General features: G+C 38.4%; 2 pseudogenes; one reads left to right on the top strand and one right to left on the bottom strand.

Annotated features, from left to right (window-relative positions):
* The first annotated feature begins 1,530 nt into the window (after positions 1 to 1,530).
* LOC131395663 (olfactory receptor 2G3-like) lies at positions 1,531 to 2,466 on the top strand (annotated as a pseudogene).
* Positions 2,467 to 18,155: 15,689 nt separating this feature from the next.
* On the bottom strand, positions 18,156 to 19,087 carry LOC131395662 (olfactory receptor 5AR1-like; annotated as a pseudogene).
* Between the last annotated feature and the right edge of the window lie 1,236 nt (positions 19,088 to 20,323).

Raw genomic sequence — 20,323 nt, 5'->3', positions numbered from 1 at the left:
CGCAACTTTCTACCAATCCGTAAACTCTATGAAAGATTGAAAATTTTTGTTGTGTTTACCAGTGTATGCCCAGCATCTGGTACGTACTAGATTATCAAAGACGTATTTTGGGAAGGAAGAAATAAAAAAATAAAAGATGAACAAGTGAGTGAATGAATGATTGGCAACTTCTTCATGCTATCGTAACTGTGCCTACCTCTAGAACTCTTCATTACCCTCAATTTTTCTAAGTCATTGCTTTTAATCTGCTCAGGGCTGCAAGTCAGTTAACCAAACATACTAACTCTGTGCATAAGCTAAGAGTAAGTAGGCAGAGGGTGGGGGCTAACAAGCTCTCAGTGACTATACCTAGTTCATTTTTTTTTTCCTTTTTCTTTTCTTTTTTTTTTGTGTGTGAGGAAGATTGGCCCTGAGCTAACATCTGCCAATCCTCCTCTTTTTTTTTTTTTTTTTTTTTTGCTGAGGAAGACTGGCTCTGGGCTAACATCCGTGCCCATCTTCCTCTACTTTGTATGGGATGCCGCCACAGCATGGCTTAGCCATGTGGAGCGTCAGTGCGCGCCCGGGATCCGAACCGGCAAACCCTGGGCCACCGCAGCAAAGCACGAGCACTTAACTGGTTGTGCCACCAGGTTGGCCCCAAGACCTAGTTCTTTTAAATGGTCTATATCCTTTTTAATAATATTATTTCTCTGCAATTTTTTTTTTAGAGGAGGTGAATTTCAGATAAACATAGAATTACTGAATGTTACTAGGGCTATTAATAATAGATGTTATTTGTGGATTGTCCCCTACATATAGACATTGTCTTAAATTCTTTATACACATTATTTAGTTCAATCCTCAAAAAAATCGGTTCCATCATTATTCTCATTTTATACATAATGAAACCATCCAAGACTCCACAGTCTGGAAGTGGTGAAGCTGGGAAAATTGGCAATTAGTGTGATCCATGAGTGGTTTTGCTGTTGGTGTGCACAGTCTTTGTTCTTTAGGGTATCAGGGTGTCTAAGCACTAGAAAGTTGCATCAGGACGATACAGAAGAACCACAGGCTGCTGTTTCTGTCTGTACCTTTAGGTTGGTGGATAGCGCATGAAGCAAGGCCCTTCACTGCTTTTTATGTGAGTGCTGCATCATGCTGCTCTGTTGTCAGGTGTAGAACCAAGACACAATCTGGTCTTTTTGAAGAGATGAGGCATGAGGAAGGCTTTGAAAAACGAGTAGGGTTTAGAAAGATTATGAACAAGCAAAAGAGCATACTCTTAGAGAAAAGGCAAGAATATCTGCTTAACTTAATCAGCACTTGAGTTTGAAATTCTTAATCTCATCAAGAGACTATTCCAACCAAAAGCCGAAAAAAAGCTTTCCATTTGTAGTACAATTCAGATACTCAGGATATAATCTCATACCAAGACTTCTCCTTGCTTTCTTAATTGTGTCTTGAATTTCCAACACTGTGACATATAACGCATTTGATTTTTGTCTTCAGGTGAGTGGATGGTTCCGGAAGAGGGAGGTGGCCGGAAAAATGGATATGATAAAAACAAACTTCACGGTGACTGAATCTGTGTTTCTGGGGATCTCATCTCAGCCAAAGATGCAGCTCATTCTTTTTATTATGTTCTTGTTCTTCTATTTATTAACGGTGGCTGGTAATATTATTATTATCACTATTATCCAGATAGAACCTCGTCTCTAAACTCCCGTGTACTTTTTCCTCACTAATTTATCCTTTCTGGATATCTGCTACATATCCACTAATGTCCCACAAATGCTGTCCAACATGGTGGGAAAAAAGAAGACCATTCCATTCTCCAGCTGTGCTGCTCAGATGTACTTCTCCCTCTCCTTTGGCATGATTGAATGTGTTCTCCTTGGTGTCATGGCTTATTACAGATGTGTAGCCATTTGTCATCCTCTTCATTATACTGTCATTACGAACCAATGCACCTGTGTCCAACTGGCAGCCATTTCTTGGTCCAGTAGCTTCCTGAGTTCCTTGATTATCAATGTCCTCACCTTGAGTTTGCCCTACTGTGGGCCCAATGTCCTGAATCACGTTTTTTGTGAGGTACCTTCCGTCCTGAGGTTGGCTTGCGCTGACACCTCATTTACCGAGCTGGTTGTTTTTATCTTCAGTATTATCATTGTCTTCATTCCTTTTCTCCTCATTGCTGTTTCCTATGCCTGAATCCTTCTATCAGTTCTCAACGTGCAGTCAGCCTCTGGGAGGCACAAGGCACTGTCCACTTGTGCCTCTCATATGACAGTGGTGACCTTATTCTACAGAACTGCCATCTTCATGTACATGAGACCCCAGTCGAAGTCCTCCAGGGCTGGAGGCAAGATCATTGCGGTGTTCTACACTGTGATCATACCTATGCTCAACCCCTTGATCTATAGCCTAAGGACCCAGGATGTGAAAGGAGTTTTAAGGAGAGCTATCGCAAAACAGAGGACATGAGAGCTCTTAATGGGACACTAAGGTTAACTGCTAATCTAAGATAATTGACTTCTGAATATGAAGAGAGGAAAAAAATAGCTTGGACTGTCAATATCTGCCCTGCCATTCATAAAAGACACATAAATCCAGCTGCAAATTCAACAGGAAATGTCTCCCCCAGGAACAAGCCACAGCTTTAATGTGTCAAACCATCTCCCCTCATTGAGTGACTACTATTTCCCTACTCTTCAAGAAATCTTGGTTCTCTAAAATTATAGACTATCTGGAATTAATTGCTTGAAATTATACCAGTAAGATGAAACTTCTTACTCCTGCCTGGAGGATCTAAAGCACCTTGATATAGAGAAGCAGTCTTAGTTTTCAACTCAGGATCAGAACTTCACATAAGGGTTTTTGGAAGCAGCATTTCACATCTGTCTTAATTTTGTAGTTTCCAAGAAAACAAGAACCTACACCTACATTGTGGTTTACAACTGATTTTGACCCCTTTATATACAGCTCTGCTTTGCAACAAATCTGTCAAAATATTGCTTCATTTATAATTTTATTTATTTATTTTTTTCCCCAAAGCCCCAGTAGATAGTTGTATGTCATAGCTGCACATCCTTCTAGTTGCTGTATGTGGGACGCGGCCTCAGCATGGCCAGAGAAGCGGTGCGTCGGTGCACTCCCGGATCCGAACCTGGGCCGCCAGCAGCGGGGCGCGTGCACTTAACTGCTAAGCCACGGGGCCGGCCCCAATATTGCTTCATTTAAATTTTAACTCCTCCCTTCCCTCCAAATCCTGGAATGTGGTATTCCTCTTTGCAATGGATCAATAAATCTGGTTTTATCTGTCTGTAGCTTTGTTCCTGGTGGTCTTAGGCTGACTGTATGAACAAGAGGATAGCAATGATCAGAAGCAGAAGATTTAGTCAAATGTTAATTAACGGATTAATTCATTCATTCGCTACATATTTTTGAAATACTATGTAACATAATGTTAAATAAAAGAGAAACACTTCTTTTCCTCATATATACACAAATATTTATAATATACATACAATATAGACACTTATACTGACAAATTGTGATCAATGTAATAAAGGAAATAATCATCAAGAGGCAGTGACAGACAATAACAGGTAGGGTAACCTTCTCTGAGGAGACTGCATGCAAAGATCAGGAAAGATAGGAGTGAGATTGAGGAGATGAACTTTCTAGGTGGAGGATGGTTGTGAACAAAGCCTGTGGCAGTGTGAGAGAGTTTGCTCTATTTGAGAGAATAAAGGAAACTAGTGAGAAGCAGGGCAGAGGGAGGTGTGGCTGGGGAGGGAGGCAGCAGCCAGACCATACAGGGCTGAGTTGACTGAGGTAAGAAGTCGGGATTTATTCTTGGTAAAATGTAAGTATTGTGAAGAAGGGTGATATGACACAACTTATTTTTTTGAAAGGACTCTCTAGATGCTGTGTCAAACACAGATAGTTATATATATAATCACAAATTTGAGGAAACCAATGTTTTTTGTGTTTTGAAGCTTTTCAACCAGTGGTATCTTTAAAAATAATTATTCCTTGAATTAAGAGAATATCAAAATATAATTTAGAATTAATATACTTAAGCTTAAATATGGCCTTTGATTAACGTGTTATTAAATTAAAGATAAATTTTTCTAAAATTTTCTCACTTTATTTCACAATTTAGAATAAAATAAAAAGAATGTAATTTTCCTTTCACAGATATACAACTAAAATGTAACTATTTCTTCTCCCTAAATATAAAGTTTATATATAATCAGTAAATGTAGCATCTCTGATGGAATAGGGAAAGTAGACATCGTTGGTTTAAAGTTGATTTAAAAAGTAAAAAGCGAAATCACTAACCAAACAACCATATTCGTCAAACAGTAGGGTTTTTTTTTGTATATTTGCCTTGATACACAAATGACTTTATATATTATATATTTGCTTAATACATGAATGAGGATTAGAAAGGTATACTTCTAACTAACTTTCTTCAAACGATTTATTTAAAGTAAAAAGTACTATTTAAAACTCTCCCAAACATTAGCAAATAAGAAATACATGCTAAGTTGGCTATTTGTAAATTGGAAACATAGCATTCAATTAGTCTTGATAAAGAAACGTGAAATGCCTAAAGGTATATAAAATGGAAAGCTTTTTTGTTTTACAAAAATTAGCAGTCCTTCAGAGGGAACAGTTTGGTGGTCACCGGGGGAAGGGAGTTGGAGGGTGGTCACAAGGGGTGAAGGGGCGCATTTATATGGTGACCAACAAACAATAATGTACAACTGGAATCTCACAATGTTATAAACTATTATGACATCAATAAAAAAATTAAATATAAAAAACATTACCAGTCCTTACCCCTCAAACTCTATAAATGGATGAATTAGTTAAAAATGCAGAAAAAAATTACAAAACCGTTCTCATAGGGGCCACACATAGCCAAAACACATAAACAACTAGAAGTAAATATTTTTGTATTGTTTTTCTAAAAAAGTCATTATTTAGAGCAATTGCTTGACCTGGTCAATTCATTTTGACTGGTTTGTTTTGATTGGTAACTTGGAGTCAGGTGAACTAAGAAAAATAATGCCATCCAAACAGCCCACGTCCTATCCTAGTTCTCATCTAGACACTTCAGGACACATTTTCTTCCCTTCCTGTATTTGCTTCTTTTGACTTAAAAGGAAAAATAACACTTAAAGACATTTAACTGATGATTCTATGTACTTTATGTTACAATCATTGCTAAAACAAACAACAATTAATTTTAAGACTAACACAAGTAACGGTGAACTCAACAATTACTGGTCCTTCACAACATCAAATGTTCTATTGAGTTATTTCCCCTCGATTTGTTTGGGATTATGGCAACATGAAGACAGCATAGCTAGGAAATATACTAACTAGTGCTTTGCTCATTTCTAAATAAAAGTAAAGCCCAGAGTAAACAAAATAATTAGAGAGTGAACTACTGTCATGAACTACACTTTTTCAGTACTTGATTTACCAGTTTTATTGTGTATTATGAGAACACTTTTCTACAGACTTCATTCCTTTTATTTGCAAAATGAAAGTTGTTTGATTAGATAATCTTTAGATATCTATCAATCTCTCTATCTATATCTAGCTATCTCTATCCTCTCTAGAATAGATTTTTTATAAATGTATTATAAAATTTATATGTTATAAACCTGTCAAAATTTATTATGAAATGGCTTTATAGTTTCACTTTTTGGGTTTGGTTGATTAGTTTTAAGGACAATAATGCAATGTTGAATGGTTAAATGTCGTCACTGTAGGTGTGGCGGATATAATAAACACCACCATCACACATCATGTTACCAGCTTTACTATTTACTTTTGGATATATTTTCTCTTAAAGTAAAAAAATAACAACATTTTAATATTCCAGGTAGTAAGTATGAGAATTGTAAAATACTGAAAGGGAAGAAAGTCATGGTGAACCTAATTATTCCTCATCAATACCACTCTTTCAGCATAATCTGAAAGCTGAACTGCTTCTTTGATATCATCCCCTATTTTGTGTCTTTTCCTCACTTACTCATGCTATGGTGACTTCTCTAGCCCATTTAATCTTGCAAAGATTCAGCTAGCCATAGCCATAGGCAAATGTGAGTCTTTCAACAAGGGTTTCACAATACAAGCCTGTTTAAATCCTGACTAATCAATCTAATCAAATCATCAGATGGAATATAGCCATGAACTAGACCTTTATAGAGGTTCTCCAAGCCTCTTCCTCAATTCTGATCATGTCTTCACTTTCTACAATGCTGGACATTTCCCTATGCTATAGAACCCTGAACTAGGAATCAGTAAAAATTAGTTCTAATCCCAGCTGTACTACTTGTAAACTAAGAGCACATTAGCATGATATTTAAACTTCTATAAATTCATCATCTTAAAATATGATGCAATAATGTCCTATGAACTTTTGGATCTTACACATATTTTTAATAGGTTTCCTGAGATCTGGAATTGGGACTAGGTTTCGGTAGTTCTTTAGTCTAGCAGGTCATGGTCATTCATTTGTTCAACGAACATTTGTTACGCACTTATCCCAGGACTTGAGGATAAAAAAATAAGACTATCTTAAAGTCTCTCAGTCTAGCAAGGAAGCCTTCATACTGAGGAACACAGTCATGAGCCCTGCAACAACACTTCAGTCAACTCAGCGTATCACCATCGTTAAGTGATGCATAACTGCATATGTTTTAATGTTATAGCAGAATTATGTATACGGTAATTCTCTAACACAGAGGAAAGCGGCCATTTAATTAAGCCCCAAGGTGTTTAAAATACTCCTTAGGTTTTTCATATATTTTATTTTATTTATTTATTTATTTATTTTTATCACCATGTAGAACGTATTTAATTCTTGACGCATGCAAGAAAATACATGAAGTAGATTAAGATATTTGCCTTCACATATACATAAAAATCAAAGATGATATAAGCATCATGTTAACCAGTGTAATGTTAAAATATAAGCCTTTGAAAATGAAAATTCAAAGTTATATAACAAATGTTAAGATTAAAATTAAAGCTCTTATAAAGAGAAACTAATTTGAAGTGGCAAATACGTACAAGGATAATGAAACCTATCAAGTGACATAATTGTTATATAAATGATACAGTCCACAAGTATTAACAAAAACTTTTAGAATTAGAGACTGAGTGTTCCCTGAGTTGCACAGTCAAAACAGAAGAGTGTTAAGTGCAGTGTTGATAGCTTGTTTTGCCTGTTAAGATAGCTATGATTGATTAGGTCACAATTTTATTTATACTCTCTGGTAAATTTCATATGAATAAGAGAAAGATAAAATGGGCAAGATTAGTTACAGTTATACTAATTTAAACATAACTTGTAGGCAGGTGGTGTTAGGCATCTTTAGTGTGTATATATTTTGTTGTTGTTGTTAGTGCCATGGAATGGATTCCGACTCCTAGGGTTCCCTGACGGGGAAACAAACCCAGGCCACCGCAATGAGAGATTGTAACCTCTAGACTACCACTGCTGGCTGTGTATCTATCCTTATTTGTGATATTAATTAATTGTATGAGAATCTCTTTAGCTTCCTATAGCTTTTCTTTCTCCCTTTCTAAGTTTCAAATGTGTTCTTTTAAATTAAGCATAAAAAAAGTCAGATTTTTTTTCATTGCAACTTTGAGAAATCAAGTAAACTATAGCTGGCAAATGATTCTAGAAAGTAGAAAATGCATTTTGGAAACTGATATGAAACACGATAATGAAATGTATTTATTTATTTATTTTTATTTTATTTTATTTTAATTTTTGTTTATTGCAGTAACATTGGTTTATAACATTGTACAAATTTCAGGTGTACATCGTTATACTTCTATATCTGCATAGATTACATCATGTTCACCACTCAAATACCAATTACAACCCATCAACACACACATGTGCCTCGTTATCCCTTTCACCCTCCTCCCTCCCCCCATCCCCTCTGGTAACCACCAATCCAATCTATGTCTATATGTGTTTGGTTTATTGTTGTTATTATCTACTACTTAATGAAGGAAATCATACAGTATTTGACCTTCTCCCTCTGACTTATTTCACTTTGCATAATACCCCCAATGTCCATCCAAGTTGTCACAAATGGCTGGATTTCATCATTTCTTATGGCTGAGTAGTATTCCATTGTGTACATATACCACAGCTTCTTTATCCATTCATCCCTCGATGGGCACTTAGGTTGCTTCCAAGTCTTGGCTATTGTGAATAACGCTGCAATGAACACAGGGGTGCATGTATCTTTACACATTGGTGTTTTCAAGTTCTTTGTATAAATACCCAGCAGTGGAATAGCTGGATCATATGGGAGTTCTATCCTTGATTTTTTGAGGAATCTCCATACTGTTTTCCATAGTGGCTGCACCAGTTTGCACTCCACCAGCAGTGTATGAGAGTTCCCTTCTCTCCACATCCTCTCCAACAATTGTTGTTTCCTGTCTTGTTAATTATAGCCATTCTGACTGGCATGAGGTGATATCTCATTGTAGTTTTGATTTGCATTTCCCTGATAGTTAGTGATTTTGAACATCTTTTCATGTATCTGTTGGCCATCTGTATATCTTCTTTGGAGAAATGTCTGTTCAGGTCTTTTGCCCATTTTTTAATTGGGTTGTTAGTTTTTTTGTTCTTGAGATGCATGAGTTCTTTATATATTTTGGAGATTAACCCCTTATCAGATGTATGGTTTGCAAATATCTTCTCCCAACTGTTAGGTTGTCTTTTCGTCTTGTTAATGGTTTCCTTTGCTGTGCAGAAGCTTTTTAGTTTGATGTAGTCCCATTTGTTTATTTTTTCTATTGTTTCTCTTGCCCGGTCAGACATGGTGCTTGACAATATGTTGCTAACACCGATGTTTAAGAGTCTACTGCCTATGTTTTCTCCTAGAAGTTTCATAGTTTCAGGTCTTACATTCAAGTCTTTAACCCATTTGAGTTAATTTTTGTGTATGGTGTAAGGTAAGGGTCTACTTTCATTTTTTTGCATGTAGCTATCCAGTTTTCCCAACACCATTTGTTGAGGAGTTTCTTTTCTCCATTGTATGTTCTTGGCTCCTTTGTCAAAGATTAGCTGTCCATAGATGTGTGGGTTTATTTCTGGGCTTTCGATTCTATTCCATTGATCTGTGTATCTGTTTTTGTGCCAGTACCATGCTGTTTTGGTTACTATAGCTTTGCAGTATATTTTGAAATCAGGGAGTGTGATACCTCCAGCTTTGTTCTTTTTTCTCAGGATTCCTTTAGCTATTCTGGGTCTTTTGTTGTTCCAAATAAATTTTAGGATTTTTTGTTCCATTTCTGTGAAAAATGTTGTTGGAACTTTGATAGGGATTGCATTGAATCTATAGATTGCTTTAGCAAGTATGGACATCTTATCTATGTTAATTCTTCCAATCCAAGAGTGTGGAATATCTTTCCATTTCTTTGGGTCTTCTTCAATTTCTTTCAGCAATGTTTTATAGTTTTCAGTGTGCAGATATTTCACCTCTTTGGTTAAGTTTATTCCTAGGTATTTTATTCTTTTTGTTGAAATTGTAAATGGTGTTGTATTCTTAATTTCTCTTTCTGCTACTTCGTTGTTACTGTATAGAAATGCAACTGATTTTTGTATGTTGATTTTGTATCTTGCAACTTTACCATATTCGTTTATTACTTCTAAAAGTTTTTTGGATGATTCTTTAGGGTTTTCTATATACAAAATCATGTCATCTGCAAATAGTGACAGTTTCACTTCTTCCTTTCCAATTTGGATCCCTTTTATTTCTTTCTCTTGCCTGATTGCTCTGGCTAGGACTTCCAGTACTATGTTAAATAGCAGTGGTGAGAGTGGACATCCTTGTCTGGTTCCTGTTCTTAGAGTGATAGGTTTCAGTTTTTCACCATTGAGGATGATATTAGCTGTGGTTGTCTCATATATGGCCTTTATTACTTTGAGGTACTTTCCTTCTATACACTATTTATTCAGCGTTTTTTTCATAAATGGATGCTGTATCTTGTCAAATGCTTTCTCTGCATCTATTGAGATGATCATGTGATTTTTATTCTTCATTTTATTAATGTGGTGTGTTACGTTGATTGATTTGCGAATGTTGAACCATCCTTGCATACCTGGAATAAATCCCACTTGATTGTGGTGTATAATCTTTTTAACGTATTGTTGTATGCGATTTGCTAGTATTTTGTTGAGGATTTTTGCATCGATGTTCATCAGTGATATTGGCCTGTAATTTTCTTTTTTTGTGTTGTCCTTGTCTGGTTTTGGTATCAGGGTAATGTCGGCTTCGTAGAATGAGTTAGTGAGCCTCCCCCACTCCTCCATTTTTTGGAAGAGTTTGAGAAGGATAGGTATTAAGTCTTCTTTGAATGTTTGGTAGAATTCACCAGGGAAGCCGTCTGGTCCTGGACTTTTATTTTTGGGGAGGTTTTTGATTACTGTTTCGATCTCCTTACTGGTGATTGGTCTATTCAAATTCTCTACTTCTTCTTGATCCAGTTTTGGAAGGTTGTATGATTCTAAGAATTTATCCATTTCTTCCAGATTGTCAAATTTGTTGGCATATAGCTTTTCATAGTATTCTCTTATAATCTGTTGTATTTCCGAGGTGTCTGTTGTAATTTCTCCTCTTTCATTTCTGATTTTACTTATTTGTGCCTTCTCTCTTTTTTTCTTGGTGAGACTAGCTAAAGCTTTGTCAATTGTGTTCATCTTCTCAAAGAACCAGCTCTTGGTTTTATTAATTTTTTCTATTTTTTTTTTAGTCTCTATTTCATTTATTTCTGCTCTGATTTTTATTATTTCCCTTCTTATATGATTTTGAGTTTTGTTTATTCTTCTTTTTCCAGTTCCTTTAGGTGCATTGTTAGATTGTTTATTTGAGATTTTTCTTGTTTGTTGAGATAGGCCTCTATTGCTATAAACTTCCCTCTCAGAACCGCTTTTGCTGTATCCCATAAATTCTGGTATGTCATATTTTCATTTTCATTTGTCTCCAGGTATTTTTTGATTTTTTCTTTGATTTCTTCATTGACCCAGTCATTGTTCAGTAGCATTTTGTTTAATCTCCACGTGTTTGTGGCTTTTCTGATTTTCTTCCTATAGTTGATTTCCAGTTTCATACCATTGTGGTCAGAAAAGATGCTTGGCATTATTAAAATCTTCTTAAATTTATGTAGACTTGTTTTGTGGTCTAATATGTGATCAATCCTGAAGAATGTTCCATGTGCATTTGAAAAGAACGTGTATTCTTTGGTTTATGGATGGAACGCTCTGTATATATCTACTAGGTCCATCTGTTCTACTGTGTCATTTAAGGCCAATGTTTCCTTATTGATGTTCTGTTTGGATGATCTATCCGTTGGTGTAAGTGGGGTGTTAAAGTCCCCTACTATTACAGTGTTACTGTCTATTTCTCTTTTTATGTCTGTTAACAATTACTTTATATATTTAGGTGCACCTACATTGGATGCATAGATATTTACAAGTGTTATAACCTCTTGTTGGATTGTTCCCTTGATCATTATGTAATGCCCTTCTTTGTCTCTTTTTACAGTTTTGTTTTAAAGTCTATTTTGTCTGATATGAGTACTGCTACCCCAGCTTTCTTTTCATTGCCACTTGCGTGGAGTACCTTTTTCCATCCCTTCACTTTCAGTTTGTGAGTGTCTTTAGGTCTGAAGTGTGTCTCTTGTATGCAGCATATATATGGGTCTTGTTTTTTTATCCAATCAGCCACCCTATGCTTTTTAATTGGAGCTTTTAGTCCATTGACGTTTAAAGTAGCTATTGATAAGTATGTACTTACTGCCATTTTTTAACTTTTTTTTCTCAGTGTTTTAATAGTCCTTCTCTGTTCCTTTCTCCTTCTATACAGAATTGATGGTCTCTTTAGTTTGACCTCTGTCTGAAAGCTCTACTCTTTAACTCCCCTCTTACCTCATTTTATGTTTTTGGTACATATCTAACCTCTTTTTTGTGCATTTGCATCCATTACCCTCTTATCATGGAAATAGATCATTTTTCCTATTTGTGGTCTTGTCTTTTCCCCTTAAATCAGTCCTTTTAACATTTCTTGTAGCACTGATTTCTTGGTGACAAACTCCTTTAATTTTTGCTTGTCAGGGAAATTTTTGATCTCTCCTTCCATTTTGAATGATAACCTTGCTGGGTAGAGTATTCTTGGCTGTAAGTTTTTTCTTTTTAGCACTTTAAATATATCATGCCACTCTCTTCTAGTCTGTAAGGTTTTTGCTGAGGGGTCAGCTGATAGCCTTATGGGGCTTCCTTTGCATGTAACTTGTCTTTGTCTTGCGGCTTTTAGGATTCTCTCTTTATCTTTAATTCTAGACATTTTGATTATGATGTGTCTTGGTGTGGGCCTCTTTGGGTTTATCTTGTTTGGGGCTCTCTGTGCTTCCTGTACCTGGATGTCTGTTTCCTTCCTTAGGTTAGGGAAGTTTTCGTCTATTATTTCTTGAAATAGATTCTCTGCCCCTTTGTTTCGCTCTTCTCCTTCTGGGACACCTATAACACGGATGTTAGTGCATTTGATGTTGTCCCAGAGGTCCCTTAGACTGTCCTCACTCTTTTTAATTCTTTTCTCTTTTACCTGTTCAGCTTGGGTAATTTCTTCTAGTCTTTCATCCCGCTCGCAGATCCGTTCTTCTGTATCCTCTACCCTGCTTTTGAGTCCCTCTAGTGAATTTTTCATTTCCAGTATCGTATTCTTCATTTCTGATTGGTTCCTTTTTATTGGTTCCTTTTTATATCCTCCATTTCTTTGTTGACATTCTCAGTGAGTTCATCTATTCTTCTCCCCACATCAGTGAGCATCCTTAACACTCTTTGTTTGAACTCTCTGTCGGGTAGGTTGCTCATTTCTGTTTCACTTAGTTCCTTTTCTGGGGTTTTGTCCTGTCCTCTTACTTGGAATGTATTCCTTTGCCTCCTCATTTTGCCTCTTTCCCTGTGCTTGTGTCTATGTATTAGGTAGGTCAGCTACGTCTCCTGCTCTTGCATAGGTGACCTTATACAAGTGATGCGTTAGGAGTCGTGCAGTGTGCTTCCCTCAGTTCTTAATGTTCCAGGGGTGACCCCTATGTTGGCTACGTGTGTCCTTCTCTTGTGGCCTGTTTGCTCTCCCTGTAGGCACCCAGGTAGGCTGAGTTATGCTCCTGGTCAGCTGTTGTAATGCTCAGCTGTTTGTAGTTGTTATGGGCCCTTCAGTTTCTTTCTCAGGTGTGGGGAGCCCCAGCACAGTTGGCTGCAAGTTCTAATACCACATTTGTGTTGCAGTATTTCTTTTAGGTGAGTAGGCCCCCAGCATGGCAGGTTGTTAGGCTCAGGGGCTTACAGTTGCTATAAGCCTCCAGCCTTTAGGTCTCTTGTCAGCTCTCTGAGGATTGCAGCTGGGTGGGGCTGGCCTCAGGCACGGGAGCACCCAATTGTTTCAGGCTTTGGAAGGTGGGGCAAACCCCCTATGTGGGTCTTTGAGAAGCACAAGTCTTCTGCAGCTGACAAGCCCTGCCGCCCACAGGCCCACACACACAGTCAACACAGTCCTGCCCTGAGTGCGTGCCCCGACCTCCTGCAGTGGACCCAGACTCTCCACAGTGGGAGCCCCACACTCTCCACCACTGCCCCACACTCTCCACCTGCTCCTTGTGCACGCCCTGCCCCACTGAAGTGGGCTCTGATGCCAGGCTGCAAAGAATCCAGTCACCAATCTATGCAGGCCCACAAGTTGCCTGAGAGCTTGTTGTTGGGTGGGGCCAGTCTCTAGGGTGGGCTGCCTGCCCTGACTGAGCTGGATTAAATCAGTGCTCTAATGTGTGGGGCAGACCGGGGCTAGCAGGCCCCAGGGAGAACTCCAATGGCGTCTGTCAGCACGCCCACACCGGGCCACAACAACGGCCGTCGCCAACGTCCCAGTCCCTGGAGAGGTCTCACCTCTCACTGAGATGTACTCAGGGCCTATCAGGTGAGTCTGTTTTCACCAAAACACTGTGCACCTTTCTTTCTGGTGATTTTTGGTTGCTTTCCGAAATGCGTGTGTTCGCACGTGGGCCCTTTAAGAGCCGGTTTTAATTTCTTTGTGAACCAGCTTTTCTGGGGGTACTCCACAGTGTCTTAGTAGCAGGCAAAGTCAGTTATTCTGCCACTCATCTTGATTGTGCTGGGTCCACAAAATGCCCCCAGTGGGGGCGCTCCCCAGCTCAGGGCCCCGCTCATCCAGGGAGGGCTGCGTACCTGTGGGCCGCTCCTGGGCAGCCGTGCAGCTGGTGGCTTGTGAAGGCGGCGTTTTCTCTTTCCCGAAGGGAGTTTCTCCTTCTTCCACCTCAATTAGGGTTGTCCTTTGTTGCACGAGTTCCTCTTATCCGGTTTTCAGTTCTCTCTCAGGGGTAATTTTTCCACGAGTAGTTGTAAATTGGCTGTGTCCACGGGAGGAGGTGAGCTCAGAGTCTGCTCACGTCGTCATCTTGTGAGAGTCTCCTCCTTCATATATTTTAATATCTGAACTTGGGTACTTTTGAGAGTGAAAGGTGGCACTATTGATACTTACTCCAGGACAGTAGGCAAAAAGCAAAACTGCCTTGAGCAAGAGGGACAACTGGCCATGGTAACAATATCTTACTCAGCTGTGACGGCAACTCTATGTTGTAGGTGTTATTGGGACCACTTGACAGATGAGAAAACCCTGGAAAGTGAGTCCAAGAATGTTTTATAGATAAAGTGATGATTGATTTGTGACATAAAACAGAAGTTTGTGTTTTCTAGGTGAGTTAGTGGTGTTTGAAGCATAGGACTAGTATAAGCAACAGTATACAAAGGGAGAAATTTCATGGTGTACTTGAGTTCAATGGGACTTGAACTTCTGGGAGGTGGGATATGGAAGGGAATGGCTAGGATAAAGCTGACAATGTAGAATTTCAGATGTCATCTGTGGATGCCATTCATAGTGTTGAATTCATTATTGGCTCCTATTCCAGTCTCCTAGAACCAGGTCTGGTGAAGGGGCTTATTAGGCTCATTAACACTTATTCTAACAGAGTTAAGCACACAGACAACAACACAGCTGCTTCCAGAGTACATCATGTGGCTGCACATTTCTGTAGTGCATGTAGCTGTTTGAAACAGTCTAGCCAACAAACATTTCATCCCACTCCTTTCTTTTCATAAGCATTTCTTAGGCGTCCATTATGAGTTCACTATTGCAATGGGAGAAATCCAGATACATCTTACATAGTGTCTGCCTTTAAAGCATTTACACACGTATGTGCATGACTGTAATGTCCACACATACAGCCATAAAAAAGCTATAAATTAAAGGATGTTGCTGTTCAGAAAAGTGTTTTTTTACCACTCCAGTAGCTCAATGAGGGCTTTTTAAGGTGTGGTACTTAAGCTGATCCTTGAAGGAAGAGAAGAGTTTGGATATTCTGAGACATGGAGTTAAGAATATCAAAGAATCAGAGAGTAGAGAAAGGAGAGAATTGGGAAGGATACAGAGGTAGAAAAATATGAAAGTCATTCAAGAAATAGTTTTACAAAAGAATATGTTGCACAACGAGAGCAGGGAGAAATAATATCAGAGAGGTGGTTTAAGGAAGAGGAGGGCCTGGAATGCTAAGGAAAGGACTTTGGCAATTTTATAGCTCCTGAGTTAGGGAAGAGGCGTAGCTATGGGATAGATAAGGAAGCTTAGACCCTAATTATTCCAGCTATCTTCTCTAAAGCAGAAATTAAAACCAGGGACTTCTTAAGTTTAAATTCTTCCCCCAGGAGAAGACCAGTCATAAGGCTAAATGTGGGAGTTTTGTCCAAGCCCCATCAAGAAAAGCACACCATCGAAAACCTGCTTGAAGAAGCCAGAGTCTACTCAGATTTACCAGTCTAAGGGCTATGGTTCTCCACTGGTTTCCCCAAAGGTTGCACTGCTAATGGATATGTGACAGGATTTCAGGGAGCAAAGAGGAATCTTCTCTAGAATCCATAAATGATAAACTCCCTACGCCCCAAGCAATAAACTCATGTGTCCCTAAATTGGTGCCGGATCTCAAGCTACATTCCAGCTTCACCATCAAACCTTTCCATCAAAGCAGTCAAAATGGCCCATGGACATGTCCCATGGTTCCAGCCTCTTTGCCTTTGTTAACTATGTTTTCCCCTTCTGGGATTCCCTACTACATTTGCTTTCCTCTTTAATTTCTGAGCCATGCTTCAAACCCAACTCAGTTGCCCCCTCCTTCATAAAGATATCCTAATCTCCCAAGACGAAGTACTGTCTTTCTAGTGTGAGCTTCCACAGCACTTTGACTGCACTTTTTGTGTTTATTCATTTTTTTTCCCTGTGAATCAAGGTATTTGCATTTTATCTTATCTTCTTATGGATATAAATTGCATGAGGTCAGGACATACATACATCTATATTTATCTATCTGTCTTTCTCTCTTCCTTTAAAATCACATGGTCCACCAAGTCTTAAGCACAGATTGTTTAAAAAAAATCTCACCTGAGATTATATAGCTTGACCAGGGAGGAAGCATAATTGAATCTCCGCTTTATCTCACTCTGATATATCCCTTCTTAGCCACTTCTGCATCAATTTTTGCCTTTCCTAGCCCCTAGTACAGTGATTACCAACTCTTTTTTGATTAAAGACACCACCAACCCATGTGATTGTTGCAGTCTATTATAGAGAACATGATTGACATATGTATCTTTGTTATGATTTTATTACTGGACAAAGGTTTAATGTATGAAAGAGAATTCAGGTTTTTTGAAACAGAAGGCATTTATTTATCACTTAAACTAATTGGATGGTAAGGTATAAATAATAGTTCTTGGGCCCGCCTGGTGGCATAGTTGTTAAGTTCAGCACACTCCACTTTGGTGACCCAGGTCCACAGGTTTGGATCCTGGGTGGGGACCTACACCATTCATCAAGCCATGTTATGGCAGTGACCCACTTACAACATAGAGGAAGACTGGCACAGATGTTAGCTCAGGGTCAATCTTCCTCAAGCAAAAAAGAGGAAGATTGGCAACACATGTTAGGTCAGGGCCGATCTTCCTCACCAAAAGAACAAGAAATAATAAAAATAAAAATAATAGTCCTTTTTTTTATTGATGAAGAGATTGAAGTATAGAGATATTAAGGCATTTATCTGAGAGAATTATTGGCGAGAGTAGGACTAAGACCAAGGTCATCCAACTTCTATCCATTTTTCTGTTGCCATTATAAGTTGATATGCATGCTCTACCACCAACTACATGGGTAAAAATTAATTCCCTCACTTTATTACATCACATTGATAGCATAATTCTGGATAGTTAAGATAGAAATGAAGGAAAAATAAAAGCAAATAATGTTTATTAAGTATTTTTATTTGACATTCTTTACATAGATTACAGCATATCCTTTGAAAAATACTAAAAGATAAGCATTGTTATCCCCACTTAGTAGATGAAGAAACTGAGGCTTATAGAGATCAAGTAAGTTGCCCAAGATCACATCGCTAGAAAATAGCAGAGCCTAGATGAGGGCTTATTACTAAATAGTCCAAAGATTGAATGTTTGCCATTAGTCAGAAAGGAAAGTCTAGACTTTGGATCAATTTTTGATTCTATCACTTAATTTTGACAAGTTTGTTTACCTGTCTGAGCTTACTTTTACTATCTTTAAAATGAGGATAATGCCTATCTCTAATAATTGTTGTAAGCATTTAATGCAATTTAGAGTGCTTTGTGTATTGACTAGATACAACAATCAATTAAAACAGAGAAAAGGTAGTCCTTTAGCAACACTGTCACTGATTAGAGATGTAAAAATGAGATTCAGAGATCTTCCTGGTTCTAAAGCAACTGATCTTTCAATTATAACGGATACTTATAATGTATACTTGCTCTCATGTCTTTCAAAAACATTAATTTTTATTTCCTTCAGATCATAGAGTTAAAGTTTACAGAAAACTCTTTAGGGATTAAGATTCACTCAGCAAATAGATGATAATTTGGGTAGTGTTCATTGGAAAGTTATTTGCATTTCTTATCTCCTGCCACAATCCTTCTACCACTATCATTTACCTATGGTGACATGGTGATGACATAATTTCATTTTTTGTTGTCATTGAGGTTTTCTTCCAATTAGTTTTTTGAAAGCAGCTTTCACATCCTTGTTCCATAAACAGTAGATCAAGGGATTCAACATGGGGATGATAATGGTGTAGAACACAGAGGCCCACTTGTCTTGGTCCAGGGAGTAGCTGGATGTTGGCCGCAGGTACATAAACATGACTGTGCCATAGAAAAGTGTGACGCCAGTGAGGTGAGACCCACAGGTGGAGAAAGCCTTAAGGCGGCCTTCAGCTGAGCTCATTCTGATGATTGCAATGAGGATGAAGGCATAGGAGATGAATATGATGAGGATGGTGCTGAATTCAATGAAGCCACGTAGACTAAAGAGCAAGATCTCACTGATGTGGGTGTCTGAGCAGGAGAGGGCCAAGAGTGGTGGGATTTCACAGAAGAAGTGGTTGATGATATTGGAACCACAGTAACTCAAACTGAAGGTGAGGGAAGTGTGGGCAACTAAACTCACCAGGCCAGACAGGTAAGACCCCAACATGAGAGCCAAGCAGACTCGCTTGGACATGAGAGTGCTATAGTGGAGGGGTGGACGGATGGCCACAAAACGGTCATAGGCCATGGCAGCAAGGACATAGCACTCAGCATCCACAAAACCCACGAAGAAAGCAAACTGGTGGCACAGCTGGAGAACGAGATAACTTTGTGTTTTGTTAGGAAGTCAGCCAGCATCCTGGGTGCAATGGCCGAGGAGTATCCCAGGTCTACAAAGGAGAGGTTGCAGAGGAAAAAATACATGGGTGTGTGAAGCTGAGTGTCTGTTATGATTAGCATAATGATACCAACATTTCCCACTACATTGATCAGGTAGACCAACAGGAAGACCACAAAGAAGATGATCTGCAGCTGAGGGTCCTGAGTGATGCCCATAAAAATAAACTCAGTCACCACTGAGTGGTTTTCTTTATCCATCTTTTCAATTTTATGTGTGCCTGGAGTTGGTTTATTATTTGGGGTGATTCTTAAAAATCTTCCCAGTAATTAGATTCTGTGACCCCTAAGATAACTCAAATGGCTTTGGTGAAGGTGATGGTCCTGTCTCCCCTTTCATATGCCCAGTACAAATAGGAGAAAGTGTTAGTGTCTTAGGGATGGCAAATTCTGTTTCTCCAAAGACCTTGGTGCTCTGAGGTCATTTATCACATGGTACCAAATGTTTGACCTGATCTGTGCAATTATCTGTCTTATTAATTAGCAAAGAAGAGCAGTTTTGAGTGTCCCTTCCTTCTTTCTAAAACAAAGCAAATACGAAAGAAGATAGTGAATAAACATGAACTCTCAGTGTAGGTAGGCACAAAAAGAAAAATGAAAGACTTAGGGATCTCAAAGTATAACATATCATGCACACGCACATACAGAAAGGGAAATACTTGGAGCAAAGGGTGAGAAATATTAGAAAAGGCAATGGATAGTAATAATTTTTAAAAAGCCAGGCATTACTGAGTGTTAACTATATGCCTGACAGTTGAGTGCTTTGCACACATTACATAATTTCATCCTCACAGCAACTCTGTGAAGTAGGTACCACCATTATCTCCATCTCATATCTGAAAAGAAGACTAGATATTAAGTAACTTCAGCAAAGTCAACAGCCAGTGAGTAGCAGAGCCGGGTCTGTCTGGCTCTAGAGTCCACTTCACTTTATTGTCTTCTATGTGTATATGACTTGATGGAGGTTCAGTTTCTTTATTTTTGTGCCTGCCTTTCTTTTTCCTGTCTTGCCTATCTTACATGGACGCAGAATTAGTTTTCTGGTTTCCCTGATCTTTGGAAGCACCCAGAAGTTTGGCATGGGACATGATCAGGGTGAAGACACAGCTGTGTCTTTGGATAATTCTATTGTCTAGCCAACAGGTTGTTGTATAGCTCAGTTCAGAGTTAAGATTCAAGGATCCCTCACTCAAAGGGAATAGAGAGAGCATTATCCAACTCCGTGGGCACACAGGAGCATGTATTTATTCAACTTTTTCTCTTTGGTTGGCTGAATATCTGGTCCATTGAAGAATTCTAAGAAGGAAGTAGGCAAAATTAAACCAAAATAAAACACAAAGTGATCTAGAAATAAGTAGCATCCTCCACCTAAACCTGAAGTGAGAACTCAGGCTGTATCTACTTTGTTTTCTGCTCAAGAAAGACAAGAAAGCAGAG

Source organism: Diceros bicornis, chromosome 31 (genome assembly GCF_020826845.1).
Source record: "Diceros bicornis minor isolate mBicDic1 chromosome 31, mDicBic1.mat.cur, whole genome shotgun sequence".
In the NCBI taxonomy this organism is placed as follows: domain Eukaryota; kingdom Metazoa; phylum Chordata; class Mammalia; order Perissodactyla; family Rhinocerotidae; genus Diceros; species Diceros bicornis.
This window is presented reverse-complemented; position numbering and strand designations above follow the sequence as displayed.